Source organism: Amblyraja radiata, chromosome 13 (assembly GCF_010909765.2).
Source record: "Amblyraja radiata isolate CabotCenter1 chromosome 13, sAmbRad1.1.pri, whole genome shotgun sequence".
Classification (NCBI taxonomy): Eukaryota; Metazoa; Chordata; class Chondrichthyes; order Rajiformes; family Rajidae; genus Amblyraja; species Amblyraja radiata.
The window spans coordinates 27,618,339-27,639,810 of NC_045968.1; the positions used below are offsets into that span (position 1 = coordinate 27,618,339).

The following is a 21,472-nucleotide window of genomic DNA, read 5'->3' on the forward strand; positions in this document are numbered from 1 at the left end:
AAGATCTAAAAGTAAATATTTACACTGATTCTCGATATGCATTTGGGGTGATGCACGACTTTGGACAATTGTGGAAGAATAGGGAATTCCTAGCTTCTGCTTCTGCGGGAACCCAAATATCACAAACAATTGGTGATAAATTTATTAAAGGCCTTAATGCTACCCAGATAAATCACTGTAATAAAATGTAGCACCCATACTAAAGGACAGACCCCAGTAGACATTGGAAATCATAATGCCGATTTAGTAGCTAAAAAGTATCATGGGAACGTAAGGTGGTGGTACATAAAATGATGAGGTAGACTGAAAATTTAGATAATGAGTTCCCCTCGGAAAGTCAATACTAACCATCCAGAGGAATTATTTGATTTAAGAACTAGTATAAGCGAGAACCCCTAGACTGAGAACAGAGTCAACATAGTAAATAGTCAACATAGTAAGAAGACATACATAAATAAGAAGAGGTACTGGAGGAGAGACATAGTGAATTTGACGGAGTTTTGATTGGGTGTAGGAACAGCAGAGCCGATGCATATTTAACCGATGGATTTAAATTGTTTAACCCTTGATGGTAAAGCGGCTTCTATTATCAAGGTGGAAAGAAATTGTCCCTGGATTTGGCATTTTTAATTGGATTTATGATGAAATTGACAGCATATGGAAATTGATTGTTTAAATTTGAACACAGGAATTGGAATGGAATTGTGTTATCGGCCACAATGCTGTGGACTGAGAAGGATGAGATGGACACTGAAAATTAAAATATTAAATTGAAGGCTGAGACTGAATTTGATTGAATTGGAACACTTTTTATGGTTTGCTTTAAATTAGTCACGCCTGTAGGGAAATCTGAACTGAACCCAGCTGAAATTTATATGAGAAATCATCACCAGATATACATATTATAACATTGTGTGAATATGAAGAGAGCTAATTAGTGTTGATCCTAGGATAGTAAAGAGAATATTAGGGAACAGAATAGGAATAGGGATAGAGATATAATAGGTTTGAGTGAAATAGAATTATAGTGAATGAATGGGAGAGCATGGGTGCATGATGGTAACTTGCTTTGTCCCAAGTTTTTCAGAAATTTTAGGTTTTAGGTTCGATTATGGAAAGGGATGGAAGAATGGGCAACAACATGGATGGAGGGAATTCGCCCCCATGGAAACTCGGGTGAAGACTCACCTGAGACGGAAATGGTGAAGCTACGCCCACGAGAATTCGGGAAGGTTGGCAAGATTCTGGGAAGGAACATTATCATCTTGTGTTGTTGATAGATGGGAAATGTAATGGACACACATATGTATATCTGGTTAGATGATTTGGTTTATCATTTATGATGAGGGTTATCATGAATGATAAAATGAGGGAATGTCAATATTGGCTAAATTAAGGACACCATAAAATGGAGGATCCCTGCACTTGTCAGAATTACTTAACCCTTGTCAGCTGAACTTCACAGGCTTTGATTGGCGCCAGCCAATCTAGGCTCAGACTGGTATACAGTATGGTGAGGGGTCCAGGTGTACTCCCTGTTTCTCTTAAATTAATAACATGTATAGCAGTTTTGCAAATGAACCTTAAATGCATCATTTCTATTGGATCACTGCAAAAGCATTGTAAATAGTATAAATAATGTTGCAAGACGGTCACCCTGTTAATCGATGATTGGTTGAACTGTTGAGCCTTGGAGGAACTGTTTGAATCTCAAGGTACATGTTTCAATGTTTGTTCTAGTTTGCTTCCTTCTTGAGCTTTCTTTCTTATACAATGTATTAGCTGCTGTATTATTGGGTTAGGGAAATGTATGTTATGTATGGGGTTAATCAATATCTGTAATTGGGTTATAAAGAGACCACCCCCATGTGGTTCGGCCCCTTGAGGTCCGGGGACCTATAAAAGTCAGCTACCAACAGGTCCCGCGTCGATCTTCTGGGAGAGCGCTTAGGACTGCGTGACCTTCTGGAGTGTCTCTGTTTGAGCGAGGCCTAAAGGGCTTGATCAGGCAGATACAAGGATCGAACCCGCGGTGGGATAGGTACAGTAGTTGAACTGTAATTGTGCTTTGTCAAAATAAAGATTAGTTGATCAAGTGCTTGATTCAGTGGTTTTTGACTGAAACTAGTCTGGGGGGAAGCTTATACCGAGTAATTTACATGGTCGGATGGGAACTCATTGCAGTTTGCTTATGGCTGCTGCTGGTAACGTAAAAATACATGTTTCACAAAACCAATTGGTACAGTGAAATTTTTAGTTACCATACAGCCATATGAATAAAAAAGAACACAATACACAATAGAGTTTAACATAAACATCCCCACACAGTGGAATCAACATTTCCCACTGTGAGGGGAAGGCAATAAAGTTCAGTTATCTTCCTCTTTGTTCACCTGTGGTCAGGGCCTTTGAGCCCTCCGCAGTCGCCGTTACGGTGGCCCGATGTTCAGGCCCTCTCGCTGGGATGATCGGAACTCCGATGTCGGAATGGAAGAACACTCTCAGCGGCTTGAAGTTTCCGAATCGGTCACTTCCTACCGGAGACCGCGGCTCCCGATCCACAGGCCAAGCTGGGCGGAGATTCAACACTGGCGATCCTCGGCAAAGGATGCTAGGACTACGCAATGTTAAAGTCAGCACTGCCCAAGGCTAGAAGCTCCGCAAACCACAGCTCCACGGTGTTAAATTCAGCAGGCCCAACACTCCGGAGCTCCAACACGCGATCCCCGGTTAGGCATCACCTGCTCTGCGATGGGATTCAGTCTTGCGCCGCTGTTGAAGCTCTGGCCCGTCTCCGGCAGGATAGGCCACGCCAATCAGATGGTAGGCCGTGAGTGGGGGGGGTGAAGATGCGATCGGAGAAAAGACGCATCCTCAACCAGAAAGTGACTGAGAAACAGTTTCCCCCTTTCCCCCCACCCCCCCCCCACATAAAAAGATTAAGAAACCTCCAAAAACATACTTATAGACAGACTAAAAACAACAAAAAGGGTGAAAGGACAGACAAACTGCTGACGAGGCTGCCGTGCATGGCACCACCCGATGACTATTCTATTTTCTAATATGAGAAAATATACTCAGTAAAATGTCTCGACCCTCCATTCATACAATTTAAAGGCACTTTCAGATAAAAGTGGAAAATGCTGGAGATAATCATTTATCACCATATTGTTGGAGATAATGTTACAGCGTTATAATGTTACAGTTACAAAGAACGTGCAGATTTAAAAAAGTGCCACATCCACAATAAGGTAGGTTGGGAGCTAATGTGGCAGTTAAGGGAGAGTTAAAATCAGATTCCAGCATCTGCAGATTCTTGTGTATCTCAGCTTAAGCTTCTTTGTCTGGGTAATGTGTTGCTCATAGTCAGGCTGTGGGACATACCCAGTGGGCCTGACTCTGCAAGGAGCAGCAAAAGCTGGTCCAAAATGACAAGCAAAATTGCTCCGTTCTTAAAGAAACAGAAAGAAAGAAAGAGGGAGCTATCACAGTTGGGGAATGTGATATTCAGTCCTGCAGGCTGCAAAGTAAGATGTAAATAACGGAAAATGGAAGCAGACTACAGTGCCTAATGTGCGACCATACATCTGAAATTTTGAGCTAGTAAAATAAAATAGTAGTTCCTGACTGACAATTAGCTAAAATGTTAAATCACACCGTGTTGCCAGGGTTACTGATCATTCACCTTCAGAGGCAAAAACACTATGGGACATGGGGGAGGGGGTAAATTTCACAAAAGCTTGGAAAGGATTTGCGCTGCTCAACACAACAGGAATGAGTTATATGATATACCAGTGTCCTTCTGACCCTAAACGGTTTCACCTCACATCAGTGCATAAATTAGAATTGATTTGGAAGCAAGTCCACAGCAAAGACATAAGTGCAGTGATCTGTTGCTTATGTCCCCACAATGGAAGCCTTTGTTTAGGAGTAGTGCCGGGGGATTCAGGAGCTCCGGGTCACAGAGAGAGGTCACTCTCCATAACCGCCACCGTTCGTGTTTCTCAAAGCAGGACCTGCAGTATAAGGGTGCTTCCAGTTCGGAGTAGGGAAAACTGGCCTTTTCCGGAGGCATGATATACCCGATGCTTCTGCAGATAAACCTGTTGAGACAGCTCAGATGGGAAATAAAGGCATGGATTTCATTCAGGGTGTCGATAAAGTTATTACATGGATTTAACAGTGTAGAAGCAGGTCTATTGCAGTGTATATACTGAGCACAATCCTCCATTCCCTCTTGCACTATCTGCGTATCTTTCTATTCCTTTCTCCGGTATCCTGCTTTCATATTGCAGAGTTGTAAACTGTTGGGGTTGGGGTAGAGTGGGGGAAATCATACAAAATGTCTCTTTCAGTCACTTCCAAGGGTGGCCTCACTTACAGATTAATCTGCTGTGACAATTCGCTTTGTATTATTTAGCGCCAGCATTTAGTGAAGGCACTGATTCATAGAGTTATAGAAGGGAAGAAAGATAATGAAGAAAGAAAGAAAGAAAGAAAGAGGAAGATAGAGACAATGGGGTGATTCCCTGCTAGCCGTGTTCCCCTGTTGCAGGTTCTGAGGTCTCTTCTGAGGTCAGGACTGCGCGGCCTGAGATCGCCAGGACCTCCTCCCTGCCCACAGGCAATCAGAGGTTGCGCCAACACATTCAGGCAAAGACTGAACCACCCAGATAAGCCTGAGGCTGCCAGCACCTCTTCTCAAGGCAAGGGTAAACTGCCAGTACAAGCCTGCGTTCACCGCATCTCCTCCTTCAAGCCCAAAGCTGAGCTGCCAGGACAAGCCCGAGACTGCCAGCATGTCTTTGCAAGGCAAGAGTAAACTGCAGGGACAAGCCTGAGATCGTCGCACCTCCTCCTTTTGAGACTAGGACTGAGCTGCCAGCTCGAGTGCCGGTGTGGTCGCTCTCAACATGGCATTGTCTCTGTGTCACATAGGATATCTATCAGATGAGCAGTTTCAACAATCAACTGTTGGGGGTGTCTCTTCCATACCCCATAACACTGCTCTCTCTCCCCATCCCCCCATTCATAACAAGGGCAGAATCCCCCTAGTCCTCACCTTTCATCCCACTAGTCGTCACATACAACAAATAGTCCTCCGTCATTTTCGCCATCTCCAACGTGACCCCACCACTCGCCACATCTTCCCATCTCCCCCCCCTGTCTGCCTTCCACAAAGACTGCTCCCTCCGTACCACCCTGGTCAATTCTTCCCTTCCCTCCAGCACCACCCCCTCCCCGGGCACTTTCCCTTGCCACCGCTAGAGATGCTACACTTGTCGCTTTACCTCCCCCCTTGACTCCATTCAAGGACCCAAGCAGTCGTTCCAGGTGCGACAGAGGTTCACCTGCATCTCTTCCAACCTCATCTATTGCATCCGCTGCTCTAGATGTCAGCTGGTCTACATCGGTGAGACCAAGCGTAGGCTTGGCGTTCATTTCGCCGAACACCTCCGCTCGGTCCGCATTAACCAACCTGATCTCCCGGTGGCTCAGCACTTCAACTCCCCCTCCCATTCTGAATCCGACCTCTCTGTCCTGGGCCTCCTCCATGGCCAGGGTGAGCACCACCAGAAATTGGAGGAGCAGCACCTCATATTCCGCTTGGGCAATCTGCACCTAGCGGCATAAACATTGAATTCTCCAATTTCCGGTAGCCCTTGCTGTCTCCTCCCCTTCACACCGCTCTCTCTCATCTTGACAGCCAGAAGGGGGGCTACGTGAGGATGCTGTTCATAGACTTCAGTTCAGCCTTCAACACGATAGTCCCCACCAGACTGGCCGGGAAGCAACTGGAATTAGGGCTCAACACCCCCCTGTGTGCCTGGGCCCTGGACTTTCTCACCACCAGGCCCCAGGTAGTCAAGATGGGAGGGAATACATCAAAGTCCCTCACCCTGAGCACAGGATCGCCCCAGGGTTGCGTCCTCAGCCCCCGATTATACTCCCTGTACACACATGACTGTGTGGCTAGGTTCAGCTCCAACTCAATAATTAAGTTTGCTGATGACACTGTGGTGGTGGGCCTGATCTCAGACAACAATGAGAAGGCCTACCGGGAGGAGGTGGCTGATCTAGCACTCCGGTGCCAGGACAACAGCCTCCTCTTGAACATCAAAAAAACTAAGGAGCTGATCATGGACTTTAGGAGGGCACATCATCTGAGGACGTACACTCCATTGAGGATAAATGGGGATACTGTGGATAGGGTGAGCTGTTTTAAATATCTGGGAGTCCACATCTCTGAGGATATGACATGGACATCACAAGCCGCAGCACTCGTGAGTAAGGCAAGGCAGCGCCTTTACCACCTCAGGCAATTAAGGAAATTCAGAGTGTCTCCGAGGATCCTCGAGTGCTTCTACACAGCGGCTGTGGAAAGCATCTTGTCCGGAAATATTACCATCTGGTTTGGGAATTGCTCTGCCCAGGACAAGAACAATATACAATACAATACACATTTATTGTCATTTGAGCCCCAGTGAGACTCAAACGAAATTTTGTTTCCACAGCCATACAAACAAAAACAATGTCCTACAGACATACACACAATTAAGTTCACACAAACATCCATCACAGTGAACCCACTGTGATGGAAGGCAAAGTCTTTTCTCTCCCCTGCTCTCAATTTCTCTCCCGATGTCCAAGCTCCAAGCGGGTGATGATAAGTCCCACGGCCATTTTAGGCCGCGCGGGGCGATTTACGGCCCCGCTCCCGGTCTGAAAGTACAAGGTCGGAGCCCCAGCGTGCGATGGTGAGTCCCACGGCCATGAAGCCGCGCCAGATGATGTACGGTCCCGGTCCGGGTCGTTCCAACCCCGCGACACGGGCTGGAGAAGTCGCGTTGCGGGAGCTCCGGGAAGCGGTCTCTCTCTCCCCCCGGACCCGCGAGCTCCCGATGTCCCAGTCCACCGGACCTGCGGCTGCGTTGCTGGAGCCTCCGAGCCCCAGGAGTCGAGTCGCAGCAGCGAGTCACCACCGCTCCCCACGCACCGAGGCCGGCCAGCCCCACGATGGTGAGTAGTCCGCAGATCCGCAGTCTCCCGAGCCCCCGGGTCGTTCAGGTTGGAGGCCGCTCCACGGTGCTAGGCCCCAACGACAACGGAGACCCGACAGGGAAAAGGTCGGGTCTCCCGAACAGGGAAGAGATTTAAAACGGTCCCCCACCCCCCACATATACACATTTAAAACCAAGCTTAAAAAAACACAAACACTACATTTAACTAGACAAAAATAAAAAAAAGACAGACAGGCTATAGGAGCCGCTGCAACGAGTCGCGCCGCCACCAGGAAACACACCAGGAAGGCTCTGCAGAGAGTAGTGCGTTCGGCCGAATGCACTATGGGAACTTCACTCGCCCCCCTGCATGAACTATACAACAGGAGGTGCAACTCCAGAGCCAATAAAATCATGGGAGACCCCTTCCACCCCTGCAACGGACTGTTCCAGCTGCTACGGTCAGGCAAACGCCTCCGTTGCCATGCAGTGAGAACGGAGAGGTTGAGAAGGAGTTTCTTCCCAGAGGCCATTCGGACTGTAAACTCCTATCTCACCAGGGACTAACTTTACTGAACGTTTTTCCTTCCAATATTTAATATGTAAAAGAATATGTGTGTGTTTATGATTGTGTTTATAGTTTGTTTGGTTGTTTGTTTGTTGTCTTTTTGCACAAAGTCCGCGAGCATTGCCACTTTTCATTTCACTGCACATCTCGTATGTGTATGTGACGAATAAACTTGACTTGACTTGAGAGGGGAGGAATATGTACCATACTCTGTGTGAACATTTGGGTTTCTAATTAAATCTTTTTCTCACCTTAAATCCATTCCCTCTGGTGCTTGATTCCCTAACCCTGGGAAAGGTCACTATGCATTCACCATATCTATGTCCCTCATGATTTTATACACCTCTATAACCCACCTTTGGGGAGAAGGCAGGAGAATGGGGTCAGGTGGGAAAGATAGATTAGCCATGATTGAATGGCGGAGTAGACTTGATGGGCTGAATGGCCTAATTCTGCGCCTATCACTTATGAACATGAATATTGGTGGAGTGTGAGATGGGAGGGTTAGCATCCCTGAAGATGAAACTAGCTTTCACTCGCATGGCATTCATTCAACAACGTTGCTGTGTCCAAGCATTGCTGTGGCCAGGGCAAAGTGGGGCAACTTCCTTTGCAACGTGCAATGCCAGTAATACACTGGAACACCTCTTGCCTGGCAGTGCCCAAAGAAATTTCCAGAAATGCAAAACAACGTGGGACTGATTGTTGGGGCATTTCACTCCAGAAAAAAATATTGATTTTCAGTTGTTTGGATAAACAACATTACGTGAGTAAATCTCAGGCAAACATCAGGTCATCATCATACTGCACTTGCTGAATACATATTTACTGCTGTATTTATTGTAGTCAATGGTGAAATATTGTGAAGTGTGGTGGGATTTTTAAAGGTTAGGCAAATGACTATAATAATCCAACTGTCATATTTTTCCCATCAGACCTGTGGCTTTTAGGCATTATTAAGCTGAATGAAGTGCAGCCACAGTGATATATATGTAGAACATAAATACTTGCCTGTACCTTCATTAACAAATAGGTTTTATTGATAGTGCTTTGGGATCACACTCTCAAGCTGGCAGAATGTGCACGATAGGAGCTTGTGTTTTTCTTGAGCAAGAAACAAATTGCTGCTCCTAGGATAAATTGAAGTGGCGCAGCGCTTGAATTATTGCCTTCCTGCGCCTGAGACCTGGGTTTGATCATAATTACGGATGCTGTCTGTATGGAATTTATACATTCTCCTTATGTGGGTTTTCTCGGGATGCTCCGGTTTCCTCCCCCATTCCAAAGATGTGTAGGTTTGCAGTTTAACATCGTCTATCTGCATTCTCTGGAGATGCTGCCTGGCCCGCTAGTTACTCCAGCCTTTTGTGTTTTTTGCTCAAGACACTTTAGACTCCTATTTATCATTCTCCATTGGTTACATAATTTACACCATACGGTGGTCAGAGCGCTTTATCCACACCTTGCTGACATTCTACACCAGACATAAGCACAAAAAACCCACAAGTGTGATGGGGAAAAAACACAAGCTCTATCTCCAAACTCTCTGGTTAATATAGTCCATCCTGCCCCTCAGCCCAACCACTGCTCCCATGATAATCCGTTAGGTCCACTGTTAAGTGCTATCTAAAACCTCGAGAAGAAGTAGTGAATACGTGGGAGAGAAACTGATCTTGTTGAAAACACTCCCAAGGATACCTCTGCATCAGTGGGGAAACAGTGACATTTTAATCGGCTCTTTCTTGGAGAGGACTGGTTTGCTGCAATGCTCCCAAAGTGAAATGAAGCACACAATATCCACACTCAATTGGAAGTAAATGTCCATGTGGGTCGCCATCATGGGCACATGGCTGCCTCCCGTAGAATTTCACCTCACCATAACTTCAAATGAGGGCAGGAGGAAACTGGAAGGGCCGGTGAGGTCGGGTGGGATAGAGTGGGTGGTATGGTGTTAGGGATGTGATAGGTTGGAAAATTGATAGATCTAATCCCAACAGCAGCCCTGTGTTGGGTCACAAAGAAGCTGGGGTGATGGTTTGGAAAGACATGTGTGTGTATGAGAGGGCCAATGTGGGTCAGAAGAAGAGAGGGTGCAAATTATCTCTGTTCGATTTGGGATATGCAATGGAGAGAATGGATATCAGTCCCTCTAACTTGTTTCAAGGCCATCCATGGAATCCCAGATAACCAAAAATTATTGTAACCTGGAGAAGTCAACGTCATCTTTACACATTGTGTGAGCAATTGTAGGTCTTGAAATTTGATATAAAAGTCCAGAGAAGGTCCCTCTTCGGATAGAAAACCGTTTCTGGTCTGCTCCAAGGAATGACCATTGATAGTAAAGGGCAAGGTGTGATTGATAGATTAGATTAGATTATTTTTTTAATCATATTCAACAGGGTGCAATGAAATTCCTTGTTCATATGAAAATCACTATAAACGGAACACCTACAGTAATGATAAATGACAGTAAATATAATGATGGGTGCAAAACAACAGAATGGTGGGGCAAAATCTGAGCAGTACAAAAGAATATTAAATACAATAACAGAATAATCAAATGAGGTAGAGTTAAGAGTAAATGTATGTGGTGACAGCTCGGGGAAAGGCTGTGCAAGATGTCACTGATTCAGGAGTCTGATAGCAGTGGGGAAGGAGCTGTTCCTTTGTCTGGACATCCAAGCTTTCAAGCTCCTGCATCTTCTCTCAGAAAGCAGAGGAGAGAAAAAGGTGATACTTCCAGCCTTCCTGATGCAATGCACCATGAAGATGGACGAGATGGAAAGAAGTGTCGAGCCCGTGATGGACTGGGCTGTCTGTGTTCACCACTCTCTGCAGGTTCAGGTAGACAAGAGCAGAGCAGTTGTCATACCTGGCTGAGATGCATCTTGTCAGAATGCTTTCTGTAGCACATCTACAGCAGCTAGAGAGAATCCTCAGAGTCATGACTAATCATCTCAGATGCCTAAGAAAGTAAATGAGATTGTTTGCTTTCCTGATCACTGCATCAGTGTGATGGGACCAGGTTAGGTTGCTGGTGAAATGAACGCTTAGGAACATGAAGCCGACAGCCATCTCTACAGCAGCTCTGTTGATGAAGACAACATTATGTTCACCCGAAGAAAGACACAAAAAGCTGGAGGAACTCAGCGGGGCAGGCAGCATCTCTGGAGAGAAAGAATGGGTGACGAGACCCTCTCACTTCCTTAGAAGTGGCACAGCGATAGTGCTGCTAGGTCACAGTGCCAGAGACCCGGGTTCAATCCTGTCCACACTTGCTGTCTGTGTGGGCTTTGCACATTCTCCCTGAGACCGTGTGGGTTTTCTCCGGACATCCCAAAGACATGTGGGTTTGGAGGTTAATTGTCTTCTGTAAAATTGCCCTTCGTGGAAATAGGATGTGAAAGTGGGATAACATAGAACAATGGGCGGCAGGAGGCAGCTCGAATGTCGGCGAAATATCACTCCCTGATGAGCTCAATTCGTTTTACGCACGCTTTGATAGGGAGAATACCGATGTGCCTTCCCGAGCCCCCATTCGCTGTGATGGTATTTCAGCCTCAGTCACAGAGGCCGACGTCAGGAAATCCTTCAGAGCGGTGAACCCTCGAAAAGCGCCTGGACCTGATGGTATACCTGGTCATGTTCTAAAAACCTGTGCGGACCAATTGGCTGGAGTTTTTACGGACATTATCAACCTCTCACCTCTGAGGTCTGAGGTTCCCACCTGCTTCAAAAGGGCATCAATTATACCAGTGCCCAAGAAGAGTAAGGTGACATGCCTCAATGACTATCGACCAGTGGCACTAACGCCTGTGGTGATGAAGTGCTTTGAGAGGTTGATCATGGCGCAAATCATCTCCTACCTCGAAAACCTGGACCCACTGCAGTTCGCTTACCGCCACAACAGATCAACGGTGGATGCGATCTCGCTGGCCCTCCACTCTGCTCTGGACCACTTGGACAACAAAAACTCATATGTCAGGCTGTTATTCATTGATTACAGCTCGGCATTTAATACAATCATCTCCTCCAAGCTGGTTACCAAACTCGTAGAACTGGGTCTCTGCGCATCCCTCTGCAATTGCATCCTCGACTTCCTCATTCACAGACCAGTCTGTTCGTATTGGTGGAAATGTGTCAGACTCGATAACAATCAGCCGGAAGCACCTCAAGGCTGCGTGCTCAGCCCCCTGCTGTACTCACTCTATACTCATGACTGCGTAGCCGGTCATAGTGCGAACTCCATCATCAAGTTCGCTGATGACACCACTGTTGTGGGACGTATCACATGGGGATGAGTCAGAGTATAGAAGAGAGATCGAGCGACTGTCCATATGTTGCCAGCAAAATAACCTGGTCCTCAACACCAGCAAAACCAAGGAACTGATTGTGGACTTTGGAAGGAGTAGGATGGGGACTCACAGTCCCGTTTATATCAATGGGTCGATGGTTGAAAGGGTCAAGAGCTTCAAATTTCTGGGCGTACACATCTCTGAAGATCTTTCCTGGTCCGAGAACACTGATGCAATTATTAAGAAAGCACATCAGCGCCTCTACTTCCTGAGAAGATTACGGAAAGTCTGTTTGTCAAGGAGGACTCTCTCTAACTTCTACAGGTGCACAGTAGAGAGCATGCTGACCGGTTGCATCGTGGCTTGGTTTGGCAACTTGTGCGCCCTGGAGAGGAAAAGATTACAAAATGTAGTAAACACTGCCCAGTCCATCATCGACTGACCTCCCTTCCATCGAGGGTATCTATCGCAGTCGCTGCCTCAAAAAGGCTGGCAGTATCAAGGACCCACATCATCCTGGCAACACACTCATCTCCCTGCTACCTTCAGGTAGAAGGTACAGAAGCCTGAAGACTGCAACGACCAAGTTCAGGAATACCTACTTCCCCACAGCCATCAGACTATTAAACCTGGCTCGGACAAAACTCTGAACATTAATAGCCCATTATCTGTTGTTTGCACTTGATCAGTTTATTTATTCATGTGTGTATATATTTATATAAAGGTATATGGACACACTGATCTGTTTTGTAATCAATGCCTACTATGTTCTGTTGTGCTGAAGCAAAGCAAGAATTTCATTGTCCTATTAGGGACACATGACAATAAACTCTCTTGAATCTTGACTTGGTGGGCTGATGGACCTGTTTCCAAGCTGTTCCTCTAAACAAAACAAAACTAAACTAAACTAAGATCGACAACAATCTTTAGTTTTGTTTAGAGATACGGCATGGAAACAGGCCCCTTGTCACAGAGTCCGCACACTAACACCATTCTACGCACACTAGGAACAATTTACAATTTTACCAAGCCAATTAACTTACAAGTCCGTACGTCTTAAGAGTGTGGGAGATCACAGGAGCTCCCAGGAAAAACCCACGGAGGCCATTTAGAGAATGTACAAACTCCATACAGACAGCCCCTCTAGTCTGGATTGAACCCGGGTTTCTGGCGCTGAAATGTAGCAACTCTACAGCTGCACCACTGTGCCGCCATCTCTTTGCGTTGCTAATGTTAAGAGCTAGTTTATTATGTTGACACCATGACACAAGGTTCCTGATCTCTTTGTGCTTTGTCCTGTATTCAGTGAATGAGAGGAGGGCTCACTCAGGCCCCCTACAACTGAATGGTTATGTTTGACCCTCAGAGCCCCTGGAAAGGGGGCTTGTCAGTACATTTATTCATCAAAGTGAACACATTTTGTGGAAAGGAAGTCATGTTATAATTTGATTCTAATTGTAACTTGTAAATTGTAAAATTATGCAGAATACACAGAAAATGCTGGAAACACTCAATGAGTCAGGCAGCATCTGTAGAAAGTGATGGACCAGAAACGTTCTCTCTCCGCAGATGCTGCCTCACTCGCTATTTCCAGCATTTTCTGTTTTAATTTCAGATTTCCAACAAATGCAGTTATTTTCAGATTTTCTGAAGTTAGTCTTATCCTAATATAAATATATTTACCCCCTTTCTTTTGCACTTACAGTCTAGTTCAGGACTGTACTTTCATCTTCACCAGCCCTTAAACTACCCTGCCTGTTCACACGCCTGAAACCCAAGCGCGCATTTTGGAGACGAGCCCTAAAGTGGGAAGGGATTCTTTCCTTTGTCCTGTCCAAACACGTGGTGAATGAAAAGTTGGAGTCTTCCCCTCTCTGTCCTTCGTGTGCTTGTGTCTGAGAGGAGGAGGAGGGGGTCTCAATCAGGCAATGCCTGGTTTCTGCCGGCCAAATGAAGGAGATCCGGATTAAAGAAATAGACAAGTTGGCCCGCAGCCAGTGACTGAAATCTACAAGAGTAAGTAAATGTTTTGCGGAAACTTTCCGAGTGTCATTGTGTTGTCAGCGCGGGGATTGCAACCCAGACTCCTGCAGTAGTAAAAGCTTGTGGAAATATTTCCAACTTGTTTCGCACCGTGTTTGGAGGGATTAGGGTGAGTTGGTTGTGTTAACTTTAAAATACTTTCAGGTTCTAATTTAATTCGTGGTACATTTTTGGAGAAAACGGTTCCCGCCACTCCCAAGAATGGGGTTTGTTTTGTTTAATTAAAAATGAGTTTGGGAGATTAATTATTTTTGCAATGAAACGCTTAAGTCTCTAAATTTGAAAAAGAAAACCCATAATCAATTAGCAGTCAGGTTAGTGGCAACTCTAAAGTGTTTTTCCCCCTAATAAAAACAACTTTAAAAATAATTTTGCATGATGTGTTGGATACGCAAAATATTCTTGAACATGCTGAACTTGGTTCTTGGTCCTCCAAAATATTCCAAATGGAATTTAAACTGGAGGTGGAACGAAATGCATGGGAAATGCTATATAAAACGGGTCGGTGATAAACTACTGGAAACTTGCCCGAGTGTGTTTGTTTTGTGATCAAAATTGTTTGGTTGCCTGGGTTGTAGGGGGACTAGAAGCTGCAGATTCAGCATCTTTAGTTAAAAGAGCTCCTTTTGTTACCGTCACCATCAGAGAAGCCGCTGTGTTGCTTCTGCCCCCCCTCCACATCCACTATGTTTCCCGTTTGGGGAATACTCTGTACACACTCTGCTTGCCAGAGTTTAGAAATCTTCTTTAAAATGGTGGAGATTTACCCGGTTTCCCTCGGCTGTGTTTGGCAGGCAGGCAGGCTTCGTTGGTGTATATGCAAGGTTGAGTGAGATAAGGGCGACGCACGCACGCTCTCACTCCCTGTGTGACTTTGGCAGTTGGTTGAACCCGGCAACTTTTTGAATCAAAACTTTCGCTGCCCACATTTTTTTTTTTTTTTTTTTTTTTTTTTTTTTGAATAGTGGTTTCCAAATCCTGGAAGCGGGAGATCTGGAATTAAGGAGAGATTCCCCGTACAACTCGTCGCCACAGAGCACGTTTTAGTACTTGTAATCCGTTGTATCTGTTTCCTTGTTTAGACTAACCACGAGTTAATCTCCCCTGTGAGATACTTCAATTTCACATCTATTTCCAACATCCATTAAATCTGCTTTCTTCACAACTTGGGGCTGTAATAGTTCACTGCATTTATTTTAAAAACACTTCTCCATATCCCCACCCCTTCTATCTTTTTGCTTGTTAAATCTTGCTGCTGTTAGAAATATTTTCCCAACGATATACTCCCAACAAAACATAATTTCCAATATTAATGTTAAATTCACTCTTGGTTTTCTGCTCTCCCAGGAGAACAGTCCCAGTTCTTAATGATTTTCTTTTTGAAAGTTAACATAGTGTTTCTCCCAACTACTCAGGCAATGCTTGAACTAAGATAGATGTTGGAAATCCTGAAAAGGCTTTTCAAGCATCTGAAAAGATTAAAAAAACAACTTGGTTGTAGGTTTTTGTTCAGCAACTTTATGGATGATCAACTTTTATATCATAGAAGTTAAACTTTCTATTACTTTCCCCAAGGTACTATGTTTTTGCCGACCTGCATGTCTTTGTTTTATCTATTGATTGAAGCCTGCCATTCTTAACATTGCACAATTTTGTTCGTTGAAGGATTTTCTCACTGGGATTAGCTGCTGATTTTTTTTATTTAGTGATCGGCTTTCAATGGAAATAATGACAATAGGATTTTTTGGCCATTGTCACGTGGAGCAGGTGTGGAATTTAAACCTTATTGAAGGGGTGGTGCAAGTCTACTGTTAGGGCAAAGTGGGTGATCCATGAGAAGAGATAATAAGGATTGTTTAATTCTGCACTTTTAGAGGGACTTGATTAATCTTTTGCCAGGGCAGGTATGGCACTTATTTAATTAAGTCACAAATCAATTTTGTATACAAGAACATTTTATATTTGTGAACAACCATTTGTATTTGCATGTGATGGACACCTTTTTACAAAATAGGAACATTGTCTGACATGCTCCACAAGAGTATGGCTCAGCCAAAAATGGGCTAGAATCCACAGATGGAGATGTTCAGAGGGATAAAGCTTGGTGGTGTGGTTTCATTTCGGAAGGGACTGAAAAAATAAAGGGTTGTAAAGAAAGTCTTGGAACCTGGGGTCTAGCCAAACAAAAGCCTGGCAGTGAACAGTGACATGAATGGTAGGATGATTTTGACCAGGTAGTTTTTGAGAGAGAAAATTCTTTGCAGCTATTCAAATACCATAAGATGGTGTCATTGTAATTGAGGGGCTTTGAGCATTTTGATTTATCACTTCCTTTAAAAGAGGACTTGCTTTCATGTGGAATCTCATGGCTCGAGACCACCATATAAGTGTTTTACAGTCAGTGAAAGATTTTCAGTGAAAGAAATTTACTGCTGCATGCATTATTCCACAAAAAATATTGTCATGTTACAATAGATTAAAAAAAAAAATCTCCATCCTAAACTGCCAGTTATTGCATTGACCTACTTCGGATTAAATTTGTCCAAGAAGCAGGTCAGGATGGTAGTATTTTTCATCACCTAATGCCATTCTTTGGAGACCTTGTGTATATTTGTGACTTGTCACCCTTCCTTCCCCACATTTCCATCTCCCAACCTTGCTCGAATTCCAGTTATGAATGCTTGTCCGCACAAAGGCATCCACTGCGACTGATCATCTCTGTGATAAAATCATTCCCAGTTGATAATTCCCATGTGTTGTGTGGGTGGAAATTGATTGGTGAGCTGCTGGTATTGATTTATTCCATCGTATCATTTAAACAGCCTCGCCCACTCTGTAGTTTCCAGTGCACAATAACGTCAGAGAAGATCAAGGAGTGTGTTAATATTTTTATTTAATGTGTATAGATTTTATTTATTCATGGATTGTGGACATCGCTGACAATACCAACATTTATTGTTCATCTCTACGACCCAGAACTGAGGATGTAGGCCAGGCTGGTGAGGATGGTAGATTTCCTTTGCTGAAGCAGATCCCTATTTACAACTGTTCAGTAATTTCAATTGTAGCGGAGATTACCTTTTAAAAAAAAAAAAACCCCAATTTGTTTATTAAAGTTGAATATAAAAGTATGTTTATGCTAACCATGAAGTACTCATTTACCAGCATCCGTTGCTTTCTATGCCTTAAATACTTGTCCAGATACTACTTAAACCACCCACTAGGGCAGTGAGCTCCACATACGTTCTTCATTGGATCCCCCTTTAAACCTCTACACCCCATCCAAGATCTATGCCCTCTAGTTTTTTTAAGTTTCTGTTGGATCGGAAATATTCTAGTTATGTCTCCTCTGTGTGGGATTTAATTCTGGCTGTCTTCCCTGGTTTTGGGTATGCATTTGTTTTGTTTGTCTATGCACCTGCAAAGTGTTGAGAGATGTTTTTTCTCTCATGTTAACAGGCAGTAATAAATAGCGAAATTGTTCTATGATTTCTTACCGCCATTCACATTCGACCCTGATAGGGACAGCATGTGTGAGACTGTTGGGTTTGATCACCTCGTGTGCCTTTGGGATCTGCAAATAAAAAGAATGAATGGGCTGTAGTGTTCCAAAATATATTTAGCGGCCAGTTTCAATTTAAGCCTGCACTGCATTATGCCACTGAAAGGTTTGTTGGTGCATATAAACAATTGATAGGAACCGTTGTACTGTAGGATGCTTGAACTCTGACACTGTTTAAGTGGTACAGTCAGCTTCTAGTCTTGGTTCACATGGGAAAACTGGCTTTACCTTGATGTTTGTGCCTCGTATTAGGGCATATCTGCTTTTCCAGGTGGATCTTCATTGATCTCCCAGGTGGGCTTTCTTTCACATGATCAAACAGATTAATTGATCGTCTCAGCATTTCATGTTTGTGAATCACAATGTCCCACAAGTAAGCTGCCAAATTTGTCCTCATCCTTTTGAATTGTAGTCAATATAATTATTTGAATCTAGAGTGGATAGCTTGAAGTCCCGATGATGTGTGCGGTGCTGCCTTCCTTCTAAGTGCTTTCATATAAAAGCACCTAAAAATACTCAAATTTAAGGGTGTTGTCATGCACACATGACACCATCGCGCAGTGGTAGAGTGCTGGCGTACAGCGTCAGAGACCCGGGTTCGATCTTGACTACGGGTGCTGCCTGTATGGATGTTGTATGTTCTCCCCGTGACCGCGTAAGTTTTCTCTGGATGCTCCGGTTTCCTCCCGCACTCCAAAGACTTACAGGTTTTTAGGTTAATTGGCTTTGGTTTTAAGTTGTCCCAAGTGTGTGGGATAGGGCTGGTGTATGGGGATCGCTGGTCTGCGCGGATTCGGTGGCCGCAGGGCCTGTTTCCACGCTACATCTCTAAACAAAATAAACTAAACTAAACCCGCAGGACCAGGCTATCGAGCTGTTTCCCGGGTCAGTCTCAGCGCTAATCTTCCACCTCATCCATTTTCTAACCCAATTCACATATCACTTAATGAACAAATCTGTGATCTTTGTATTGAACTTACGCAATGAGAAGCACTCTAACTATATGGTACAGACAATTCCAAACTTTTACAACTCTGAAATTTATTGTCTACCTTGCATACAAGATGGTTGACCACTTCCCCTGGGACGACCCTTATTTGTAATTTATTTCTGAAGTGCTCTTTGGATATGGATATCCATCACTGTTCCATGGGGTTGGAATATAGTAACCAAAGGTATTGTTACTTGGAGTCAGTGATCTGTTGTAGTGAGTGTGATTGGACACTGGGACAAGGAGGCTGTTCTGCAGGACAGTCGTCTGTCTCACTTCCGTTTCATTAGTTTAGTTTAGAGATACAGCGCAGAAACAGGCCCATCGGTCCACCAGGTCCGCAGCGACCAGTGATCCCTGCACATTAACACTATACTACACACACTATGGACAATTTACACATACACCAATCCAATTTACCTACATACCTGTACGTCTTTGGAGTGTTCAAGTTCAAGTTAGTTTATTGTCATGTGTCCCTGTATAGGACAATGAAATTCTTGCTTTGCTTAAGCACACAGAAAATAGTAGGCATTTACTACAAAACAGATAAATGTGTCCATATACCATGATATAAATATATACACACATGAATAAATAAACTGATAGTGCAAATAACAGAAAGTGGTTGGTAATAATCAGAGTTTTGTCCGAGCCAGGTTTAATAGCCTGATGGCTGAGGGGAAGTAACTATTCCTGAACCTGGTTGTTGCAGTCTTCAGGCTCCTGTACCTTCTACCTGAAGGTAGCAGGGAGATGAGTGTGTGGCCAGGATGGTGTGGGTCTTTGATGATACTGCCAGCCTTTTTGAGGCAGCGACTGCGATAAATCCCCTCGATGGAAGGAAGGTCAGAGCCGATGATGGACTGGGCAGTGTTTACTACTTTTTGTAGTCTTTTCCTTTCCAGGGTGCTCAAATTGCCGAACCAAGCCACGATGCAACCGGTCAGCATGCTCTCGACTGTGCACCTGTAGAAGTTAGAGAGAGTCTTCCTTGACAATCCGACTCTCCGTAATCTTCTCAGGAAGTAGAGGCGCTGATGTGCTTTTTTGATGATTGCATTAGTGTTCTCGGACCAGGAAAGATCTTCAGAGATGTGCACGCCCAGGAATTTGAAGCTCTTGGGAGGAAACCGAAGTTCTCAGAGTAAAACCCACATACGCGGTCACGGGGAAAACGTACAAACTCCGTAGACGGCATCTGTAGTCGGGATCGAACCAGGGTCTCCGACGCTGCAAGCGCTATTAAGGCAACAACTCTACCGCTGCCTCTCCGTAGCTGATCTTTCTGTGCTTTATTGTACTATCTTTCCATTTCTTGAGCTCTGCTTTGTGATTGTTTGATCTGGTTTGTTAGGTACAGCAGGGCAACATTCTAATAACAAGGAACTGTAGATGCTGGTTTATACCAAAGAAAGTCTCAAGTTGGAATAACTCAACAGGTCAGGCAGCTTCTCTGGAGAATAGGGATAGGCAATGTTTCGGGTTGGGACCCTTCTTCAGACTGATTGCCGGGGAGGTGGGTGGAGGGGCGGGAAAAATGCTTCAAAAGAGATGGGGCAGGACAGAGCATGGCAGGTATAGGTGAACGCAGTCAAGGGGGGTATTTTGATGGGCTGACTGTTTGATATAAGCCAGGGAGGAAAAGACAGGTGTGAGCCCAAAAGGATAAAGAGTTGCCAATTGTGAAACTTGACAGTGGAAAAGTTGCAAATTGTTTAGCCGATGGAAGGAATGCAGGGGGGAGGGGAGAAGACTTTCTTTGAGGCAATATTGGCCCTGCTTTAGACACAAAAAGCACTTTGGATCTGCTTTTGCCACAAAAAGGGTCGAGACTTCTTCTTGACACGAAACGTCACCCATTCCTTGTCTCCAAAGATGCCGCCTGTCCCGCTGAGACGTCAGCTTTTTGTGTCTATGTTCGGTTTAAACCAGCATCTGCAGTTTCTTCCTACACATTGGATCTGCTTTGCCCATGATCTGTGCTTGGGACATGACAGTGAAGCCTATGTCCTGTGCTCCCAGCAATCCCAGCTTCATAGTACATGACATCCTTTGTTCACGGAGGCTGAATGTGTACGTTGCAGTTGGATCTGTGCAGCAACCTGCTGTGGAACGGACTCAATGAAAGATTTAATGTCCCTGTCGAGTGATTGTTGGTGAGTACCATGGCTCAGCCGGTAGCACTCTTGCCACTTCAATCCAAAGCCTGGAGTTCAACTCTCAAAAGCACAAGCTGACACCCTAGTGCAAAACTGAGGGAATAAGCCTTTTGGTTGAAATAATGCCTCAAGGTGGATGTTAAACATCCCAGGTTTTAAGAAAGAAAGGAATGTATTCATGTTAAGAATTATCCCTCAATCAGCATTGCTGCAAGACAGATTATCTGATCGTTATCAAAATGTTGCTTGTACGATTGAAACAAATTGCTTGAAAAAAGCAGCGGGTCAGACATCAACTGTCGTAAGAGAAACTGGTTTGATTCTATGAACTAAGAACATTCTGATCAACGGTGGCAGAACTGAAAGGTTAATAGTTTTTTTTTCCATTCTCCATGGATGCTGCCTGACCGACTGCAAGTTTTCAGCATTTTCTGTTTATATTTCAGATTGGCGGTATTTTTGATTCCTACTTAATGTTGTTGGGAGGTGGGTGTGCACCAGTTGGCAGTGGGATTTTCTGTTGCATCCCAAATAACCACATTCAAAGTGCTTCCTCATCTGTAAAGTGCTCGGGAAGGGCAAAGGCCAAAGAAATAAGCCTTTCATTCATAATCTATCTCGCTTTGTAGTCTGTCGGGGTGACTGAAAGGAGAAGGACATTTGAGTATCATTGGGTGCTCTGGCTGGGTGAAATCCTTCATCTGATGTCATCTTAAACAGCGTTCAGCGATGCCGCAAGATTTTTTAACCATCGGCTTTCTGAGTAACAGGTGGGACTCTGGGGCGGGTTGAGGGACACGGTTGTCACGGGTTAAAACGGGGATGAGGAATCAAGTTGCAGGGGGAAGGG

At 44.6% G+C, this 21,472-nt stretch overlaps 1 long non-coding RNA gene across 1 annotated transcript in view; it reads left to right on the plus strand.

The window, feature by feature from the left end:
- Window positions 1-13,715: 13,715 nt before the first annotated feature.
- The window catches only part of LOC116979759, a 63,473-nt gene continuing 55,716 nt past the window's right edge, over window positions 13,716-21,472 (plus strand). The window contains exon 1 of the long non-coding RNA XR_004413774.1: window positions 13,716-13,880. This is a non-coding gene — a long non-coding RNA (uncharacterized LOC116979759). The remainder of the gene's footprint in view (window positions 13,881-21,472) is intronic.